This window comes from Cupressus sempervirens, chromosome 10, assembly GCF_028749045.1.
Source record: "Cupressus sempervirens isolate cs-2001-9-10 chromosome 10, ASM2874904v1, whole genome shotgun sequence".
Classification (NCBI taxonomy): Eukaryota; Viridiplantae; Streptophyta; class Pinopsida; order Cupressales; family Cupressaceae; genus Cupressus; species Cupressus sempervirens.
Window position 1 is genome coordinate 140,302,774 of NC_143127.1, and position 18,693 is coordinate 140,321,466.

Consider the following 18,693-nt stretch of genomic DNA (forward strand, 5'->3'; position numbering starts at 1 on the left):
TTCCTAAAAGCTTCACTAGACCAGCTCTTGAATGGTTTTATAGAATCCCATATGGTACAATTAAAAATTTTGCTAAATTTTCTGAGGCATTTGTAGCCCAATATGCCCATCTTGTTGAAACAGAGCTATCAATAGTTGATCTTGTCCACACAAAGTAAAAAGGTGGAGAAAGCCTTCTCAAATATCTGTAAAGATGGCAAACCCTTACCACCCGCATATCTTGCACCTTGCCAGAGTGCCATTTGGTGAAAATGTTTATTGATAATGCCCATCCTAGCTTGGCTCACCACATGACCATGAACTATTTGCAGACCTACAAAGATATCAAAGAGAAAGGAATGATCCTTGAGCAAGGACTCATTAAAGATGGTGTGGTCAAGATTTACAAGGAAGCCAACCAAAATCAATCACATTCCAATGACAAGTCTAGGTATTGGAACAAAAACAAGCATGTTGCAACAGATGGCGTCACTGACACCATACATGTGAATATTGTTGGTCCTTCTCACAACCAGTCCAACCTACCCTATCAACCAAACAATCAGCAAGCTATCAACTACCAACAGAAGAATAAGCATAGCTATCAAAACCACAATCCAAGACCAAACTTTCAAGGGTCTAGCAATCAAGCTAATGCCATCAATGTAGCTGTAGGACAAAAGCCCAGATTCCAACCTACACCTAGAAACTATACACCCCTTGGTGAGCCATTGGATGTAATTTTTGAGAAATTAGTCAAGGAAAACCTCATCAAATTTCCTCCTACCCAAAAAATTGACGCAAGTCAATCCAAAGCTGCATGGTACAAAGATAATGAGTACTGCAAATTTTATAGGGTAAAAGGTCACACTACCCTCAGATGCATGAAATTGAAAGACTATGTGCAGGACCTCATTGATCGGAAGAAAATCACTGTTGGTGCTCAAACCTCTCCCAATGTAGGCTTACAGATCTATCAAAATGCTTTTCCTCCTCACAACAATAAAAATCCTGGAAAAACACCTATCTAAACCAACAACTAACAACACCAACAACCATCAGCCAAACCAACAACATGGAAGAAAAATGACCACACTTCATCCTATATAGACTATGGTAGCCTTATAGGTTGTATATCCGAGAAAGAGCCTTCTGTCAATGTTATCAATATCCAAGGACCAAACAATGAGTGTGCAGTCACCATTCGAAGAGCCCGATTTAACATCGCAGGCCCACCCATTTCACTAGCACCATCAGCTCCATCAAAAAGCCAATACAATATCTTGGAACACCTTCTGAACATGCCAACCCAAATCTCCATTTTAGACCTTCTTCGCACTAGTCCTGTGTACAAGAAAATCCTTGACAGTGCTCTCATAGAATCCCATGTCCCTTTTGATATCAATGCTATTGATTTTTGTAATCTTGTTGGACACCTTTCATCCTCATGTGCCCTATCATTCAAACCCACCGACATACCCATGGTCGAGCCAGATCACACCCTTCCCCTTCGCATAGCCATCATGGTATCCAATTTTTCTATGAAAGAGTAATGATAGATAATGGATCAGCCTTGAATATTTGCACCCTAAAATTCATAAAACAAGCTAAGGATACTGAGGCAGATATCATCAGTGAGGTTATCACCATCAAAGCTTATGACAACTTGGAAAGAACCACAGAAGGAACTATTTTGCTACCAATCAAGTTTGGGCCAGTCATCCAAGAAACACTCTGCCATGTTATTGATCTAAACCTACCATTCAACATCCTCCTCGGTCGCCCATGGATTCATGCCATAAAAGCCGTTCCATCCACTTACCATCAGTGCATCAAATTTTCGCATCAAGGCACTGAGGTAACCATCCATGCCAATCTAGAACCCTTTTCTTACTGCAATGTGGTTGAAGCTTCATATAAAAACCATTGCCCTAGAATTGATATCGTCACATCCATCACCAGCTCATCTGACACTTGTAATGACCCAAAAACCATCCTCGCCTCTACCCTATCTACCGTGAAGATCAATAACAATGGCTATAGAGAGTATAGTCTATTGGATGCATTTTTTGTCAAGGCACTCCCACTTGATCCACATACCCATGGACGACCAACATATCACAAAGCTAAGGAGATTCCACCTCCTTAATACAAATAGTTTGGCCCAACAACCTTTGTATCCTCGAAAATCTCTCTTCATGAGGAGCTCACTCCCGATATCAACAATTGGTTACATAAGGATGCACCTCAAAGGAATCAGGCATGCCTTGATCACTTCAGCCAAAAGTATCCCCAAGAACATAAGCTCATGACTAACAAATGGAACTATCAAGGTGGTGGTCTAGGACCAAAAGAAAGAGGCATGCAGTGCCCCATCGATGCACACAAGTGGGAATCAAAGTTAGGCCTTGGCTTCATCATACCCACAACTAAGGGCACCAATACGAACGATCACACTTTTTTACATTCAGCGTGACCTTGTTGAAATTGAAGACATTCCTAAGGAAGTTGAAAAGAGAGCCTACAACAATGTCCTAGACCAAATCTCCCTCAGAGACTCTGTTCTCCAAGAACTATCCATCCACCTCATTGACCTACTACTCACCCATCCACAACTCATAGATTAGGACCAACCAAGCGTCATACACATTGATGAGTTCACATCAGAGGAAGCACTTCTAAGATTCGTGGGAGCTGAAACACCTCACAAGAAAACAAAGCCAGATTCTGCCTATATCTACAAGCTAGATCCCAAGGGGTATTTTGGAGAAAATCCCCAACCTAGTTTCGATACACCCAAAATTGGAACTAAGGTGAATTTGAGACTAGCTAAGGTAGCGAAGAGAACCCCTCAGCAAGAACATCTAGAGCCACAAGCAGAACATGAGGATTTAGCATTACCTCCTCAAAATAATTGACCAGAGATATCTTCTATTCTAATTGAGGATACTAGGGAAGTCAACATCAGTTCTTTAGAGATCCCTAGGCTTGTTCACATTGCTGCATCCCTATCACAAGATGAAGTTGATCTCCTCTTTGAGGTCTTAAGAGAGAACATTGGCCAATTTGCATGGTCATATCAGGACATGCCAGGGCTTGATCCAAAGCTTGTACTTCATCATCTTGCAGTCAATCCACAGATCAAGCTCGTCAGACAAAAGCTTAGAAAAATGCACCCCAAGGTGGCATTACTGGTCAAAGCTGAGTTAGAAAGAATGTTAGCTGCTAAGGTTATTTGACCTATCAACTATTCAGAGTGGATATCCAACATGGTCCCCATCACTAAGCCTTCTGGTGACATTAGAATCTACACTAATTTCAGAGATCTTAACAAAGCTTGTCCAAAAGATGATTTTCCCTTGCCCAACATAGATATGATTGTAGATCTTATAGTTGGACATGAAATTTTGTCCCTCATGGATGGATTTTTTGGGTATAATCAAATCAAGATTGCAGAAGAGGATCAGTATAAGATAGCATTCACTACCCCTTGGGGAAGCTTTTACTACGACATGATGCCTTTTTGCCTAAAGAATGCTGGGGCTACCTATCAAAGAGCTATGACAACCATCTTTCATGATCTCATCCATAGCATTTTGGAGGATTATGTGGATGATATCTTGGTCAAATCTCATACCTTCATGGATCATCTTGTTGACTTGGAGAAAGTCTTTGATAGGTTAGCCAAATATCATCTCATGCTGAATCCCAAGAAGTGTGTCTTTGGGGTCACATCTGGCAAGCTTCTAGGCTTTATAGTGTCTAAATGAGGTATATGTTAGAGTAAATAATTAATATCTAATTATTTATTCTATTACTTAAGCTTACTTAGGTCATGCATTTATTTAATACTTTTGTATTTAATGCATGTAGTGGTTAGTTGTTGACAACTCGGGAGTTTGCTCCTTTTTTAGCATATTCCACTTTTTGTGGATATGTGTTGAGTTGTCATTTTTTTCCTCTACCTCCTTCCAGCTTGTTCTACAAGCTTCCTGGAGCTCTTTATATTCGGACTCTCTCACATTGTAATATCACACATCACATCATCACATCATTTCTTATTGTAAATACATTTCTTCTTGTGTTTGCATTCATGGTGTCTCTCCTGTCCGTTTAGGGTTTTGCCCATGCTCCATGCTCCTCCCCTTCTATGGCTTCTCTTTGACAAGTTTCGCATGTAGGTGATCTTGGCATCTTCGAAGTTGGCTTTCCTCAACTCCAACATGGTATCAGAGCCTTCCTGCTGCTGCTTCGTTGAAAAATTTTAAAGCTGTGATTTGAAGTCACAAACCCTAGTTTGTTTGTGCATTTTTTCTTCAAATCAGGGGATCAGCAAATTTTTGGAGCACTTTGGGCCCAAATGAACATCACCATTGGATCTGGAAGGCCGTTTGCAGTCAGGACTAATATAAAACTTTTCATTTTTGGACACAGGGCAATTTTGGGGATTTTTTGAAGCTTCCAGGGTTGCTGCTGTACGGATCGTACGGACGCAGAGCGTAAAAATTTTTTAAAAAGGGTTTTTCGGGCACACCGCCACCGCGCCACTGCGGGGCTGCCATCGCACCACCTGCGCGCTGCCTGCAGCGGCTGCAGTAGGCAGCGCCGCCCGGGCTCCACCGCGGCCCGACCGCCTCCCGTTCGCCGGCGGCTCATCCTCTGGCATTGCTCTGCGGCCACCTCCACCAGCGGTGCAACCTAACTCTGCCACCCTACGGCCACCTCCGCTCGGCTGCCTCCACCCGACAGCTGTGCACGCCGCATCAGCATCTGCAGCCACTACGGGGGTGACATGTGGCCTGGGCGCCACGTGGCACCTTTACACGTGGACCCGCCATGTCACCCCTGCCTGGTCAGTTTTGCCACGTGGCACTCTTTTTTTTGCGATGGTTACCAAACCGTCAATTTTAATCTCTGTGTCTGTTGACGTCAGCATGACGTCATCCTACATCAGCACCTTCTTGCACCTCTTCTAGCGTCATTTTTGACCTACCTTTGGTTTTTTGGCCATAACTTTTGCATACGGAGGTATTTTTCTGATCCAAAAGAAGCGCTGGAAAGCTGGTTTCAAGAAGAAGACTTTAGTGTAGGTATTTTTTGGTTTTGATACATTTTTATTGCCCATTTTTTCTGTTGAAGTCTGAAGTCCTATTTTTTACTCCGACGTGCATATCTTTTGTGTCCCATGTCAGTTTTTTCAAAAATTTATATTTATGGAAAGCTGGTTCTGTGTACTCTTCAAAAAAGTAGTCCTTTTTCTTTTTTTTTGGCCTCTGCTCTTTCTATCATAGTTTTGGCATTTTTGCTCTATGGTGGATATTTTGAGTGTTTTAGGCTCGAGGATCATTTTCCTGCCATGGTTTGCTTTCTTTTTGGTTGTACTTTCTTTTGGTTCAGCTCCTTTTCAGTTTTGATCATTGTAGCTATCATTTTGAAGCACTTTTTATTCTCACACTGAGATAAACTATCACTTTTGTATTTCGAGAGTCATGAACGTTGTTTTGAGTCAGCTGTGCATGCACTATTTCATAAAGCACCATGGGGGGGATTATTTGTTTGCTGTTTTAGGAATTCTCCCTTTGTCAAGTGAGTGTCCCTTCCATGAAATTAGCCCCATGCAGAGTCAGTTAGACCATGTGTTTATCTGTGTCTGTACTTCTTTTCCTCTCTCCTCATTCTTGGTTCGTTTGTAGGAGATTTTGGCTCACCTTCTTAGTTGCCTATCATCACACCCTGTTTGCATTAAGGGGGGGTTATTCTGTGTTCTAATGCATCCTTGGTTCGATGGTTCGATAGTGTGAACTATGTATTCAGTGGTTGATCCTATATACAAGGCGATTGCAGTGGCTGTCTACCTATGCATTTCGGTGAGATGGATCATCTACCATATAGACATGCTCAGTTCGTGCCTTCTTCTTCCATGGAGGTTTCTTTAGATTAGCAGTTTGGAAGATTTGTGACTTCTTCATGCTTTAGTGATGCTGCTTCTTCATGATCACTCTGTGTTCCTGTTTTAGGGGACAATTTCCCTAGTTGGAGACTTCTTCAGCTCTTCACTGGGTTCTTACCTCTTTTTGGGGGAGGGTTTTTCCCATGTGGTTTTCTCTCTTTCCCTGCTTACAAAGGTTGCATTTTCTTGCATTGTACTTGGGTACCTAACATGGCCTCATTGTCGGGACCCATTATGCATTTCATCTTTGTTTTGTGAGCTTAAGGCATTTCCCTAAGTTGCACTTAAGGGGGGGTGTTAGAGTAAATAATTAATATCTAATTATTTATTCTATTGCTTAAGCTTACTTAGGTCATGCATTTATTTAATACTTTTGTATTTAATGCATGTAGTGGTTAGTTGTTGACAACTCGGGAGTTTTCTCCTTTTTTAGCATATTCCACTTTTTGTGGATATGTGCTGAGTTGTCATTTTTGTCCTCTACCTCCTTCCAGCTTGTTCTACAAGCTTCCTAGAGCTCTTTATATTCGGGTTCTCTCTCATTGTAATATCACACATCACATCATCATATCATTTCTTATTGTAAATACATTTCTTCTTGTGTTTGCATTCATGGTGTCTCTCATGTTTGTTTAGGGTTTTGCCCATGCTCCATGCTCCTCCCCTTCTATGGCTTCTCTTTGATAGGTTTCGCATGCAGGTGATCTTGGCGTCTTCGAAGTTGGCTTTCCTCAACTCCAACAGTATAGAGATCAACCCCAAGAAGGTCAAGGCTATCTTAGACATGCCTCCTCCCTAGACACTGCGACAACTTCGCTCTCTTCAGGGAAAGCTTCAATTCGTCCAATGCTTCATCTCCCAGCTTGCAAATAAGTGTACACCATTTTCACATTTACTAAAGAAGGATGAGAACTTCAAGTGGTATCCTTTATTTCAGCGCAGCTTCGATCAGCTCAAGCAGTATCTCACAAATCCCCCTATCTTGGTTCCACCAGTTCTTGGTTGTCCCCTAATTTTTTACATATTAGCAATGCCTACTACTCTAGGGGCACTTCTAGCATAGATCAATGACTACGACAGAGAAAGAGCCATCTACTACATCAGTAGAACCCTAGGTTGTTATGAACTCAATTATACTCCTATGAAAAAAGCTTGTTTCGTAGTTGTTTTCTCAACTCAAAAGCTTTGCCATTACATGCTAAGTCATACCATCGAACTAGTCTCCAAGATTGACCCTCTCAAGTACATGCTCTCTAGAACAACACTTACAGGCCATTCGGCCAAATGGGTTATGCTCCTTAGCGAATTTGACATCCAGTATGTGGACAGAAAGGCAATCAAAGGGCAAGCTATAGTAGATCACCTAGCTGATGCACCTCTAATAGATGCTTATCCATTGATAAAATAATTTTTAGATGATCATATCTATCTAATTGAAGAACAACCCCCATGGAAACTTTATTTTGATGGATCATACACATCTCATGGATCAGGGGTAGGAATATTGTTGGTCACACCTCAAGGAGATTACATTCCAAAAGCCTTCAAGCTACAATTCCCTAGCACCAACAATATAGCTAAATATGAGGCCCTCATAGCAGGATTAAAGATAGCTGTAGAATGGAACATTGCTGAGCTACAAATCTATGGTAATTCTTAGCTCATCATCAAGCAAGCCCTAAATGAATATCAAACCAAATATGAAAAGCTATTACCCTACAAAGAGCTAGTTGATCAGCTAACCCAACATTTTACATGGCTTCATTTTACACAAGTCCCTTGAATACAGAACAAAGCAGCAGATGCTATTGCTACTATAGGCTCACTCTTGGAAATTCCCCAAGCAGCTACACATTATGAGTTTTTAGTGGAGTAGCTCCTCAAACCTGCCTATGCGAATGAGGATTCAAACCGTGTTTGTATCTTGGTTGGTCCCCAATCCCCTTGGTACCATGAGATTCACACTTACCTTAACCCCTCATGTCACATGTACCCAATGCAAGAACCTCATCCGAAAATCATCCCGCTATGTTATCATAGCCAATACCCTATATCGTCAGGGTTATCATGATACTCTCTCTTGATGTTTAGACCAAAACAAGGCCACGATGGTGTTAAAGGAAGTACACTCTGGACTTTGCGGTGCCCACATGAGTGGTATTGTCCTAGCGTGAAAAATCCTTAGATTAGGCCACTATTGGCCTACCATTGAAGAAGACTCCTATGACTTTGTCAAAAAGTGTCTCCCATGTTAGCAGCATGCAAATCTTGTGCACACTCCAGCACAGGATCTACAGCCTATTGCACCACCTTGGCCTTTTGCTTGTTGGGGCCTTGATCTAGTTGGAACTATCACACCCCTCTCATTTGATGGACATAAATGGATAATAACAGCTACAGACTATTTCACTAAATGGGTGGAAGTAGTCCCCCTAGTCTCACCTATAGGAGTTCAAGTCTCCAAGTTCATCTTGTACCACATTGTTTGCCACTTCGGCATCCCATCCACCATCTTCACCAATCACGGAGGTAACTTTGAAAATCTCAACATGGAAGAATTATGCACTTCCCTCCACATCCATCACCACTTTTCTAGCCCATATTTCCCACAAGGTAATGGCCAGGCAGAGGCAACTAAAAAAACCCTCCCCAAAATCCTAAAGAAAGTTGTCAATGATTGGTACCTACAAATAAATCCAGCCCTATGGGCCTATCGAACTTCCTTTCATACATCCACAGGCACAACTCCATACTCCCTAGTCTATGGTGCCAAAGTGATACTACCTATAGAGGTTAAACTTCCCTCCTTGCACATATCTTTGCAAGGGCATATATCAGATGAAGAACACAGAGTATCTCGGCTCACCCAGCTCGATCTCTTAGACAAGAAGCGACAACAAGCCTATGATCATCTCATAGTCTATCAAACTTGTCTCAAAAGGAATTTCAACAAGAAGGTGCTTCCACGACACTTTCAGCCAGGTGACATGGTCCTCAAAGAAAACATGAAAGTCCAAGTAGATCGAGAAAAGAAAGGCAAGTTTGAACCTACATGGCTTGGTACTTATGTTGTCACTGCTTGCTTTGGCTCCGGAGCCTATCAGCTATCTACATCGGAAGGAGAACTCTTGAATGATCCTACTAACATCATTCATCTCAAGAAGTTCTATGCTTGAAGATCCTTGGTATACCCAGCTTTTGAAAAATACAAAAAAAAATAGTAAAGAGAAATAAGTGTCCAGTGGTGAAAACTTGGCAATTCAAGTGCCTTGGATAGGTACCTTGGTGAAAACTTGGCAATTCAAGTGCCTTGGATAGGTACCTTAGTGAAAAATTGGTAATTCAGGAACCTTGTGTACTAAGACTAATCCATTATCTATCACTATCATGTCCCTCATCCATTCACCCACCATCCCATAAAACACCTGCTTGTTCCCTTGGTGTTCCAACCAAATATCCAAAATCTAATGGAGCTTGTAAATACCTCCTGTACAGCTTGTAAAATCTTGTACCTCATCTTGTAAAATCTTATACCAAAGCTTGTATTATACCTTGTAAATCTTGTACCATACCTTGTATATCCAAATCTTGTCCAAATTTTGTACCATATTCCAACCTGTAAATAATCTTGTATCCTAGCTTGTATACTATCACATGCACACACAAAACTCTATTTTCACTTAAGCTTTTCACAAACCATCTACCTATCCACCTATCACCTATTATAGACATCCCATCCTTCACAAACATTTCCATCTCACAAAAACTAAAACATGAACAAACTTGTACATTTGTAACATATCTTGGTCCATCAGCTTGTACATCCTCTTTAGCTTAGTACCATTGTATCTATCCAGCATTCATGTCAGTTCATCCTTGATCAGCATCTTGCACCCCTCACACATCTTGGTTAGCTATTCCAATGCATCGTTTAGCTAGATTTCCTATCACCAAAGTGTTATCTTTCTTAGTTCAGCTTGCCAAACGCATTACTCATCCAAATTCACCAACTTAGGTGCTCTCTGATAGGTCCTTACAGGATATAGCTTTCCTCATGTCTGATCTTGGTTTGTTAGTACCTCGTCCTACCCATCTAATTGGCAAATGGTTCTCTTTTGGATTTTCACTTTCTTTTGATTTGGACTCTTCCCTATTGGGTCTTGAATTATATTTTCCAATAAATATCCTTGTTCCTTCCTCAAGGTTGCCATGATCTTCTATATCATGGTATACTACAAATGGGGAAATCAGAGTGTAAGGTCTTGATCATGTCTTTTGCTTGTTTTATTTTCTGCTTGTGGGTTACCCAGTGTCGTTTCCACATTGCTTCCTCTGGGATTCATGTGTGATACTGGGGCAATCCGTGCATGTTTGTTTTGAGTCAGTTCATTAGTCCTCTGGACAGTTGGTGAAAAGGCCTTGATGTTCTTGGTAACCTTGGCAATTAACCAATAGTCCTATAGAAAATCTAGTGCTCAACTACATGGTGGTGATTCTCTTTGAAGTATCCCCCGGCTCAAAAAGCTTCAATGGTTTTCCTTCATCTCCATTATCCCCATCCATATCCAACATCCATCTCTCCTACCCCAGCTTATGCATTAGTATCTCTTTGAATCACTCCTCACCTTTAGCTTTATGGATCCACAATCCTAGTCTTAGGGATCAACCAATCCAAATCAATCCACCAAGACTCATCTTTCGAGATCCACAATCCTAGTCCTAGGGATCTCCGAAACCCATCTTCCACCAATCTGACTCTTTGAAATCCTATTGCATCAGCTTTATAATCCCCTCATCCATCTCCGTATCCTGGATTCCTTTTATGGCACTCCACTCCTTCATCCTCCACCTTCCCTAAAGTCTTAAGCTTGCTTCCTCTTGTGCATCTGATTCTCCTTTATCATTCTCTCATAGTGAGAGTTTGAGCTAATTCAGCCCCTTCTCTTTTCCAATCTGAGTTTCCTTTCTCATCTAAGATTCTTGTACTTTTCAAGAAGCCATCGAGCCTCGCTTTCTAACCCCGCCACCTTCTTGAGGGGGCATCTCACAGTCCATTCTCTCCTCTTCTGCTCTAGCCTTGGGCATCTTATTTTCTTATCTTTGATGCCATCCCACTTGCAGCATCACATCAAAGAGGGGAAAAATGTAGACACCTAAAAACCTTTAAAAAATAAAGTATTTTTATTTTACGAAAAATTCCTGATCACATCATCATTTATTAATTAATTAATTATTTTATTTATTTATTTATTTTTATGCCATTAAATCCCTTTATCTTAATTAAAAATATTTAATTAAGGAATCCCTCCCAAAAATGTTTAAATCTTATTTAAATATTATTTCCTTATTTATTAATTATTTAATTAATAAATTGACCAAAAAACCCAAAATAAATGAAAAAATTTATTTTTTGCCCAAAACTTTGCCAATTTCCTTAAGACCACTAACCTCTTCCAAAATCTTCTAATCCTTCTTTAATTTTGATTAAAAGCTAATCCCATCATTTCCTACCCCTAATCCCAACTCAAAATATTTAATTAAGATTAAATATTAATCCTCATGTTTATTAGAAAAGTTTTAATAAATATCTCCTCAACCCAAACCCTTGAAATAAATAAAATTTTATTTATTTCCTAAAAATCTAATTTATCCTCATCCTAAGAAGTTCTAGACTCTTCTAGAAAGTCTTCATCCTCATCCTAGGAAATTCTAGACTATTCTAGAAAGTCTTTATCCTCATCCAAAGTCTAGACTCTTTTAGAAGATGTCTTTAATCCTAATCCTAATCCCCTACTAACCTTGTCACATTCTCTAAACATGAGTTAAGACTTACTAACCCAAGCCAAAGTTAACAAATATCTCCTCCTTCACCCACCCTCATTAAATGCCATCCACTTGCCTATCCCTAAGCTAATCCTAAACCATCCTAATCCATCCTCTAATCATTTTCATAAGCCTAAGCAAGCTTAAAACCTTCCTAATCAAGCCCAAGTCAAAATTCCTCTCATCTCCCTCAAAATATCCAAACCATAAAACTTTATGAAGCCCACTAGGCCATAAAAGACTCTTCCAAAGCCCTTTTATTGCTCTTACAAGCCATTACGAGGGTCTTTATGAAGATTTTATCCCTTGAGCCTCCTTTGTTGACTCATCCTTCCCCTTTCCTCCATCCTCTCACCCTGTGACATGTGTCACTCCCTGATTGTCTGTAAGAAAGCACAATCCATGTGCTCTCCTGTAATGCAATCTGAGCCCTCCATGAGCTTTTTCCCATCCTTGCATCTTAGCCCTCAATCCTTCAAGCCCTTTGCCTATTTAAGGAATCCTCTCCCAATCCATTTTAACGCAATCCATGAAGTAAAGTCATAATGACATTTTAAGAAGCCATTTTACATTAAAACCATACACTCACACCCAAATTCCAACTCCATTTGAAGCCCTTTTTGAAGCATAAGCTTGAGCATACATCCTATCTATTTAGACAAAGTCACTCAACAAGAGAGCTTCTCATTGAGAGAGTCCATTAATGGCTCATATTCTCAATTGAGAGTTCATCTTAGTCTATCTTGAAGTTTATGAATTTTGTTTAGTTTGTAGAAGCTTTATTTAAATTTGGTTTCTATTAGCATACTAACATTGCTCAGATACACCTAGGAGATTGCTTCAAACCATATAGAGATTTATTTAATCTGCAAACTAAGGATTCTTTACCTTTAAAAATGTAGTGCTCAGGTTGTGACATATAAATCTCTTCCTCCAAATCACCATGAATGAAAGCTGTCTTCACATCCATCTTTTCTATCTCTAAATCATATGATGTAGCAAGAGATAACAGAAATCTAATGGATGTCAACTTTGCAACAAGAGAGAATATTTCACCATAATCTATTCCCTCTACCTGTGAATACTCCTTTGCAACCAATCTAGCTTTGTACCTTTCAACACTGCCATTTGCACACAATTTCTTCTTGAACACCCATTTACAGCCAAAAGATTTTCTCCCTTTAGGCAAAGTTACAAGGTCCCATGTTTTTTTTTTCCTTTAATGAAGCCATCTCATCATCCATAGACTCAATCTAAGAACCTGCATCTTCCATGCCCAAAGCCTCTTTCACAGATCTAGGCTCATCAATGTTAGTAATCAAAGCAAAAGAACAACTAGAATCTAACATAGAATAATCAAACCTTTTTGGTTGCTTTCTTTCTCTCATGGATCTCCTCAAGGGCTGAGGTTGAGGTTGTTCTTCCTCTTCTTCTAAACTATCAGAGCTGCAAGAGCTCTCCTCATCATTAGACCCAACATGGTCTCTCTGTTCAGTCTTCTCAGGGGTAGGAGGGAACTAAAAAACATCTTTTTCCTTTTCTTTTTCATCTGGTTGTAGCACAATAGGAGAAGATGTTAGCTCTCTAAAAATAACATTTCTACTATACAACACCTTACTAGTCATAGGATCCCAAAGCTTGTATCCTTTCACACCAGCACTATACCTGATGAAAATACATTTAACAACTTTGTTTTCCAACTTAGATCTTTTCTCCTTTGGAACATGTGCATAAGCTTCACAACCAAAAACATGATGTCTAACTGAAGGCTTCTTACCAGACCACACCTCCATGGGTGTCTTACCAACAAGAGTTGATGTAGGAGATCTATTAACCAGATAGCAAGTAGTGGCCACAACTTTAGCCCAAAACCTTTGTTCTAAACTTGCTCCACTAAGCATACTCCTAGCCTTCTCCATCGGTGTCTTGTTCATTCTCTCTGCAACTCCATTTTGCTGCGGGGTATAACGAGTTGTCTTATGCCTCTCGATACCTTGTTCTTTATAGAACTATTCAAACTCTGCTTAGCAAAACTCACCACCATTGTCAGTTCTCACACACTTAATCTTCTTACTAGTCTGATTCTCTACAAGGGCTTTAAATTCCTTGAATCTACTAAAGACTTGTGTCTTACTTTTAAGGAAATAAATCCATGTCCTTCTACTGTAATAATCTATAAAAGATACAAAAAATACAGACTTGGAGATTGAAGGAACTTTTACAAGACCAAATACATAAGAATGAATAAGATCCAAAACACTAGAAGATTTGTGAGAACTAGAGTAAAACTAAACACGATTTTTTTTACCATATACACAGTGTTCACAGAAGTCGAACTCAAGATTGCAATCATCTAACCTCTCAACAAGATTTTTATTTTTTCAGGGTTTTGAGACCCTTCTCACCAATGTGGCCAAATCTCATATGCCACAAAATTGTCTTTTTTGCAGGAAGCTTACCTTCCAAAGTGTTTGCATTGCCATCAGAACCAATAACCACAGTCTTCTTTACTGCTCATTTAGATGGTGGGGATGAAGTGATAGCTACTCTCTTCTTTGAAACAGAAGAACTATTACACTAAGAAATGTATGCATCAAGCTGAAACAAAGTACCTCTTCTAGTACCCTTAGCAAGCACCATAGCTCCTCTCATCATCTTACATCCATCTTTAGGAAAAACAACTTGCACACCTACATCATTCAGCATACTTATAGATAATAGGTTTTGTGCCAAACCTAGAATGTGCATAACTCCATTGATTCCCTTTACTCGTCCATCAGGAAATTTGATAGTGACCTTTCTGCATCCAACTATCTTTAGGTGAGAATCATCACCCAAGTACACCTTTCCACCATCGAACTCTTCATATCTTGAGAACCAGTTTCAATGAGAGGTCATGTGAAAAGATACACCCGAGTCAACCAACCACACATCATCTGATGCATGGGCTGCCAAAGCTACGATGAATGCATCCCCATCTTCTTGAGATTTTTTAGAACTAGATTATGAGGCTTTCTTCCTCTTCTTAGGCTCTTTACAGTCTTTACGAAAGTGCCCAGTCTTATCACAGTCCCAACATTTTGCCTTGGAATTATTGGAAGTCTTTTACTTCCCACGAGATTTGGATCTACCATTATTGTTAGACTTATGGTCATTTTTTTTCCTCTTTCCGTGGATCTCCCACGAACAGCAAGGGCTTTTTTCTCCAAAATGGAAGCCTTTCTGCGCATCTCCTCTGATAGCAGCGAAGACACCACATTATCCATTTTGAAGGTGACTAATGTGCTTTCGAGAGCCATCACAAGATGGTCCCATGAATTCGACAAAGAACACAAAAGTGTGTCGCAACGATCCACCTACTCTAACTTGACACCAGCTGATGTCAACTATGCAACTAGTAGATTAAATTCATTTAAATGTTCCGTTAAGGATCCTCCTTCCTCCATTCACAAAGAATACAACTTCTTCCTCAGGAACAACTTGTTCACCAAAGATTTGGCCTAATACACGGCCCCAAGTCTCTCCCACAAACTATACGTGGTTTTCTCATCTAGAACATTCAGAAGGACTACATCAGTTAAACAGAGTCTTATGAGACCCTTAGCTTTATAGTCTTTGATATCCCAATCTACTTGAGCTATAGTTGCTGGTCTTGTAGCACTTGTAGTCACTTCCCATAGGTCACTATCTTCCAACATGTCTTACATCTTGAGTTTCCACAACTCAAAATTAGTGCCATTAAATTTCTCCACCTCCATTCTTCCATATGATGAACTCGCCATCTCAATTTACAAATAAGATTTAGGATGTTCTACACAAGACTCCCACTCAACTTGAGATTAGCTCAAAAAACCCTACCCAACAACTAGGATCAAAATTTGATCAAGCTCTGATACCACTTGTAAGGAAACTCAAGTGCGGAAACAACTTCCTACACTAATCTCATAAGGAAAGTATGATGCAAATCCTATTAAAATCTTCTACACTTATAGATTCAATATCATGTAAACAACAATATTGCAGCCAACCATCCATACAAAAAATAGACAGAGAAAGGAACACATAACACAGGGATTTTTCGGTGGGGAAAAACCTTTTGGTAAAACAACCCCACCCCTTAAGAACCTGTACAATGTATTATCTTCAACTCAAGGTTACAATACACTTGCAATGCAAGTTTAACATCGACAACAGAAGACTCCAGTAGCTACTCACAGTACCAACAATACATCTTTTTCGCATCGCATCTCTACGCAAACCTAAAAATGCTTATAACATGCACTTTAAATATCTTAGTTGCCACATGTCTTCACCTATCATTGAATCTTCCTAACATAGCACTTACATGTCATAGGAATTCATCATAACCATTTTAGTCATGATCTCCTTACACACAATTCAAGATGTCGACACATCAACATTATTTGCAAGAAATACATTTTACAAAACAAATAATAAGAATAGGAATTATACAAGGTTGAGACACCTTATTCCTAACAATGACTACCAAAGGATTTTCTTATTTTGGCATCTAAAGCCTAATTATTTTACATATTGATTCTAGCCAACTAAGGTGATAAATATTGGTTATTCTAATTTATATTTGAGTTGACTTAACAATCTGGAAGGTATAAGTAAAAGGTCAAGTTGTGATTTCAAAGTGTGATATGAAAGTTAAATAAGTTGAAAGAGATAAGAAGAGGAATTGAACTTGAAGGATAAGAAGGTATCCTTGTGGAGTAGAAAAGTGTTATTTGATTAGGAAGGATCAAGTATGAACCAGAATAGAGATCTATAATCAGTAATTCAATTGCATCACAATCAGCTCATTTCATTGTTACTCTCTAACCATTGTAGTAGTGATCTAAAATCTCTTAACAAAGTTGGTTTAACAGCCATTTGTAAATCCTCTAACAAGGTGACAATTCTATTGAATTATTTCAAGGCCTTCTGCAAGGCCACTCCTAACAAGGTGATTAAATCCATTAATAGGGTCACACCTAATAGTGTGTTTTGTAACCTTCAATAGGGTTGGCTCCTAATAGGGCTCACTTTAGAAGAGTGAAAAATAGTAACTAATTACATTGGTTCTTTTTCCCAAATTGGGTTTCCACATTAAATCTTGGTGTCTCATGTGTTCATGTTATCTATTTCATGCTTATAAGTAACTACTGATAAAATCTTAAGATTTGCTAAAGTAAATCACACTCTAGATTTACTGAGTTATAGCAAGTTTTGCATGTTTACCAAGTATCAATAGTAATTAACTTTACTAGTCTAAATTTTAGTTGAGATTCAAGGGATCAAGGATTTATTTTATTAGTAACCGATTCACCCCTCCCTCTGAGTTACTCCTTTTATATTTCCAATAATTGGTATTAGAGCTTTTGGTGGTTGCAGAGAAGGTTTCAAGGACCTATGCTAAAGATCATGATGTTTTACATGAGAGAGATTCCAAAGCTGAATAGAGACAACTTTGTAGCATGGCAAGGACTTATGAGGCTTCACCTAGCTACCATCAATGATTTAGGATGCAAATATTTTGATGAAGAATATAAAGCTCCCACTAGAACATTATCAATGGAAGATATTGCTGAGAAGAAGAACCATAATATTATGATGATTGGCATTGTGTTTGCTCTCAATTATGCTAAATTTGATGATGTCAAAGACTGCAAAACTACTTTTGATATGTGGAACAAATTGAAATCAATATATAGAGGAGATCACAATGTAAGAAGAGACAAAGAAAAAATCCTTAGAGGAAAATTTGATCAAATGAGGATGAGAGAAGATAAAAATGATACAAAATATGTGGGAAGAATCAAGGCTAGTGTTAGTGAAATCAAAGCATCTAGAGGAGAAATTAAAGAAGAAACTATTGTAAGTAAAATTCTCAAAACTTTTCTTCCCATCTATGCAATTAGAGTATCTTCTATTCAAACAAAAGAGATCTGATCCAAATAACAAGATAGGTTTGGATGCTCTAGTAGGAAGACTGGCAGCTTTTGAACTAGACATCTTTGACAACTATGTTCCTACTTCCAAGAACATTGAGTTTGCATTTGAAGCTAAACTCTCACTTAAAGAAAAAGGCAAGAAAATAAAAGATAATAAATTAGAAAGTGAGGAAGAAACTGAAGAAAGTTATGCTAGTGATCTTCAAATTGTTGAAGCTCTATTGGTAAAGAAATATTCTAGGAGAAAAAGAAAGTACAAAGGTAAAATTATTTTAGTATGTTTTTCTTGTGAAGAAATTGGTCATATTACTACTAGCTTTCCAAACAAAGAAGGCAAGGAAGACAAGAAAAATCAAAAGTACAAAGGAAAGAAGGAATTCAAAGGTCACAAATCCTACAAAGACCAAGGTAATAAAACTTGTTTTATGGCTAAAGATTTTGATAATAGTGAAGATAAAATAGTGTATATTACCATAAAAGATGAATCTGATGATAAAGGAGATAAGATGTCACTTGTCTCTCATGTTAGAAAAAATGAAACATTGATCATAGATAGCAGATGTTCTCACCATATGACTAGAGACAAAACTAAGTTTGAACATTTTGAACACTATGATGGAGGTAGTGTAAGGTTTGGAAACAATGAACCTTTTTGCATAAAAGGAAAAGGTTGTATCTCATTAACCAATGATCTCGTATGTGGCAATTCCTATTGGGTTGAAAGACTAAAACATAATTTATTGAGTGTGAAATAGTTGAACAACATTGGATTCAAGGTAGAATTCATGAATGGAAAAGAAAGACTACTAGATAATGAAGGAAATCTTATTGGATTAGGTAGGAAAACAAAAAATAGCCTATTTCATCTTGATCTTGGTGATTTTTTATGTTTCATTGCTCAAGTAGAAGAAATTTGGCTATGGTAGATAAGATTATGTCATGTAAACTTTGATAATATGCTCAAGATCAGCAAACCTAGAA